This window comes from Branchiostoma floridae, chromosome 13 (genome assembly GCF_000003815.2).
Source record: "Branchiostoma floridae strain S238N-H82 chromosome 13, Bfl_VNyyK, whole genome shotgun sequence".
NCBI lineage: Eukaryota > Metazoa > Chordata > Leptocardii > Amphioxiformes > Branchiostomatidae > Branchiostoma > Branchiostoma floridae.
The window spans coordinates 4,304,909-4,309,808 of record NC_049991.1 but is presented as its reverse complement, the minus strand read 5'-3'; the positions used below and the strand labels follow the sequence as shown (position 1 = coordinate 4,309,808).

At 39.3% G+C, this 4,900-nt stretch overlaps 1 long non-coding RNA gene across 1 annotated transcript in view; it reads right to left on the bottom strand.

Moving 5' to 3' along the window:
- Positions 1-2,097: 2,097 nt before the first annotated feature.
- Positions 2,098-4,900, bottom strand: part of LOC118429602 — a 10,785-nt gene continuing 7,982 nt past the window's right edge. The window contains exons 2-4 of the long non-coding RNA XR_004832752.1: positions 3,086-3,173; positions 2,830-2,919; positions 2,098-2,172 (exon numbers count right to left, since the gene is read on the bottom strand). This is a non-coding gene — a long non-coding RNA (uncharacterized LOC118429602). The remainder of the gene's footprint in view (positions 2,173-2,829; positions 2,920-3,085; positions 3,174-4,900) is intronic.

Here is a 4,900-nt window from a genome sequence, read left to right as displayed (position 1 = left end):
AACACCAAGTTTATTGGGACTTACCCCAAATTTTCAGCCTACAGACTCCGTCAGCCTTGTTCACGGAATGGACCCGTCTGCTGTAGCTTCCGGACGAGACGTCAGGGACACACGACTGCAGCAAAGAGCCGGAATTCTTTGCAAGAGGAGTGAAGGAGACTTTGTACATTCGCGCCCACCGTCCATCGCTGGACAGAGACGGGGGGCGACACAGGTTATCTGGTATTTACGACCCCTTGCTGCAGTCGTGTGTCTCTGACGTCACGTCCGGAAGCTACAGCAGACGGGTCCATTCCACAGTGGGTCCATTCCGTGAACAAGGCTGACGGAGTCGGCTGAAAATTTGGGGTAAGTCCCAATAAACTTGTTGTTGGTTAAGTAAAGTTTAGTTTTTCCACAATGTCATTTACCAACACAGATGAACTTTCATGCTAACATTTTGTTATAGTGTATACGTTAACGTAAAATGTGTATACGTAAAATGTAAGAAGGGCAGATCTAAATAAGTCTTGATTACGTATACTAATCACTAATACGAGTCCAAATTGTGCAGAGTGAAGCGTCTCCCATTGCATCAAATCTATTAAATTCGGAGCTAGATATAACCCATTTCATCGACATATGATAAACAAGAAAGGCCCACATTTACTTGAGAGCGAATACAGTATATTTCAGCCATACCATGCAATATTGAACGAATATAATATTTTCACTCCGTACCGTACCTACGGTACGCGGAGTGAAAATAACAATTTCACCATACCGTGGCTGAAATGTAATAAAAAAATCACCTTAGACTAAGTTAGAGCAGCATGGATGACGATGGACATCACCAACGATGAAGTTAACAGGATTCTATAATATAAAAAATCGTGAGTCCTTAATCTATCAAAATGTATGCCTACCTGCAACCATTCGCCGACGGTGTTTTTTTTGGGCGCCCAGCAGCCTACTTTATTGTTCAGCCGTCCGTGGCGTGGCGCGTATTTGGCATTATAATAATTCTTACTATAAACCGAGGATGCAGTAATGCTGCTATCAGGTATGGCACCAGATTCCATTCCAAGTGGATCGTTGCATACTGTAAGGGTGAAAAACTCTGATGTCACGTAAAAAAGCAAAGGCTGACAATTCCGTGAAAACTGATTCTGGTATACGTTCCGGTCACAAGGATGCAGTCTGATAAAGCAAGTAGTAGCGAGCTTTTACTAAACCAAATGAAAGTCAGTCGGCTTTTTATGAAACCCAAGACTATTCAACACAAGCAAAACACGACAAAATGCCACAAGTATTTTGAAACTGTGCCCATAACTAAGGAAATAATGTAAAAGTGAAAGGCCGACATTTGCTTGCTAGCAAATACAGTATATTTCAACCCATCTCTATCCCCATGCAAAAATGTGTTGTTAGATATCAACCTTTTGAAGAAATTGACCAATCCCAAACATCATTCCCCTCGAAGACGAATAAATAAATACCCCCTATACAAGAATGGAATTTTCCTGAACGCCCCTATCTATGCAAAATGGACTGTTCTATGCAAACCATTTTCCATTCCTATAGAGAAATAACCTGGGTATCATCCGGAAAGTAGTTCCCTCCGGCGTTATTTATGCACTTTATATAGTCGCTTCTCGCTGCGGCTTTATACACTGTCAGTCGCTTCTCGCTCTGACATTTATCTTACACTATATACAGTCAGTTCTCTGCTATTCCGTCTGGAATACTGCAGGATAAATTCTATGTATATGTGTGTTTCTATATGAGCACTGCATAACTCTGGGTGAACCCTTTTGATATTTACTAGGTGTCCGAAGATGAACGTCCAATTCAATAATAGGGGTCCTAGCGGCTCCCTTTTCTGGAAGTACTATGGCCATGATTTCTGAGTTGTGGATAAATCTTGAGGAAGGGAGTAAGTGTTGTGACTTTAGACCCCCTAGTGGCCATCAAATAAGACATGCTTTCTATGAGGAAGCCACTAACAACTGTATTTCGAAAACATATAATCAACAGAAAATCCAACAAGGCTTCACAAAAGCATTCAAGCTGGGCAATTAATCACCAGTTTGATATCAAAATAGAATTCACACTCACCAGACTGTCGTTTTCCGGGCTGTATGGCCATGTCATGATCACCACCGTTATTGTTGTCACCCAACATAACCAGATCTGTGAATGATAGATCATCTAAAAGTTGTAGTGAAAAGTACAACTGTTACAGAATAGACGAAACTCACAATCAAGTAACAAGCTCTACGCGAAATGATGCATGTTAAATCTACAACATAACTATGGTCAACCATAAAAACCTTTTGATGGCAAAAGATATAGCCTATTTTTAAATACGAGAGGGTGCAGAAAAATTATACCAAATACATCATTATAAGTTCATTATCATTTTTCGTAAACTAAAAAAAGTTTATTTGTACAAAGGTTAAAAATTATAAATCCAATCATCCATATACAAATTCGAACAACAAAATCAGACGTTCCATTTTGTAGAAGATATGTGCCTTAAGCATTTTGCCAAATTACATCTTTGAATTTCAGGCCACGTGGCAACCCTATCCTTGCTGATTTGCATCCAGAATTGTTTATATATCCATGCATATCAGTTCTCAATTCTGAATTTAACCTCATTTAATACAAAATGTGTATTACTAGTAGGAAGTATTATTACTTTTTTTACCTTTTTTGGTCCAAATGAATGCAACTCAGATATTTCACTTGCCAATCATACCTGTTCTTTGCCAGCTTAATTTGTACTATCGAAAACCTGAGTATGCAACCATGTTTACCGACAAAAACTAAAGGCAAGGACTCTACCTTCAAGCTCTTTAAGCAGAAGTTCAGCTTCCTTGATTGCAGATGAAGCATCTTTATCCTTGAGTTGTTGTCCCTGCCATTGGCTCTTGGCTTATAGTAGAAAATACATTAAGATCAGATTTTGACTGACATTAAAACTACTCAAGTTCGAACAATCTTGTCATTTGGTACAGACTAATTGTAAAGGGGGACAAATGTTAAATCAAAATGGTAAATCCTCCTTTCTTCGTTCTCTTTTACATCATAGAATGTTTACCTGGATACACGGCTCCAGCCAGGACCATCAGCACCAGAACAAGCGTGAAGTGACCGGTCATCTTCAACCTTAGTCCTGTCCAGCGCCACTGTAGTCAAGAGAAAAATTCAGAGTTACATCGTGAGCTGTACCTTTGCAACATGTACATAACGTTTCATGCTACATCTATGTTGCACACGAAATCAACGCTCTGCATATATTGTGACTAGAAATGAATATGTGTAGTCACACATACACACAGGGTCGCTTTTAACTAAGTATGATTTATGCCAGGCGAAATTGTGGCTAAGTAATGTTAAAGGCAGGTGTGAACATATACAGCCATTGTAGTTAGAGGTCAAAAAGTGAGTGCGACAAGGAGGTGAGGCAGTTAGAAATGGTTTGTCCCAACCTGAACACTCCATCCTCCAAGAAGAAAATGGACACATAAACAGTCCCTTCTGCAGGAAGAAATGGACTTTCCCCACCTGAAAAGACCCTCCAGCAATAAGAAATGGTCTAGCCCCACCTGAACAACCCCTCCTTTAGCAACTTCAAAGTACTTGAGGCACGCGTACACACGAGGTGCGAGGGACGCTCGACCAAACAGAAAACAGTGCACATAATAAAGCTTCCGTACGTTTATTTTACTGCATGCATAAATTATGGAGACTATCGTTAGAATTTGCATGATTAACATGTTGCTACATTTCACACTACTTAAGAAACATACTGTATTACTATCATTCACACTACTTAAGAACCATACTGTATTAATATCAAGTGTTACAGCTTTTTGTAATTTTGAAATATATATGCAAATGAGGTAATCATGGGGAGGGTCAGAGGTCATCAGCTTACAGGTAGCCATATTTTTTGTTCCAAGAAAAGCTCATTATCAATCCACAAAAATCCAACCATTTCCTTTGCTAATCTATGCTCTTTGTTGTATCCAATTCAACACTTAGATACCCAAGAACTACCTAGTTGTATCATTTTTACATAACTATTTCTGCAAATTGTTATATTTGATAGTCTGTTAACCCCACCATTGTTGATGAGAATAGTGGGGAGGGCACGCCTCTTGAAGACCTCTTACCTCCCTGCACTACCTTTATAATAATCTGTGCTATTTTACTCCTAGTTTGCGCAATATTCTACTGTAGCATGACCACGTTAGACTGAGTGCAGTGTCAGATAGAGTAGTAGTAAATTTTCCTGTGATCTGTTTTGTAATTGATCTGTAATAGCGTTTTAGTATTGGGATTTTAGCTCCATTGTTATGTAAATTCAAAGCAGCTGTAAATTAGATTAGATCGTTGCCCCTCATTCCTTGACTGTTGCTTGTTATGTAAATTAGGCTACAGGTACATTGTTGTACAAAGAGCAGATTAGGTTGATTAGATTAGGTAGGTTTGAAAAGTAGAATTACGAAACCTCAGAGAAATGAAGCTTATCTCAGTACTTGCTATTGTTGTTCTGTATATATATACAATTGTAAGCATGAGCAAATCGAAAACACGGGGTCTAAACATAGCCCACCTCAATGTGTGTAGTTTACGCAATAAGGTCAACGATCTAGCACTATTGATGAACCAAAACCAGATACACGTAATGGCCGTAACAGAGACACATCTAGACAATACCATAACAGATGGACAACTTTACATAGAAGGTTACAGTTTGGTTAGAAGGGATAGGAATGGGAGGGGTGGGGGTGTTGCCATTTATACAACAGACATGATAGTGGCAAACGTTAGAGAAGATCTTATGCTTCCCTCAGCAGAGGTACTTTGGCTTTCATGCCACTTACCACATGTGAGACCTTTCTAATGC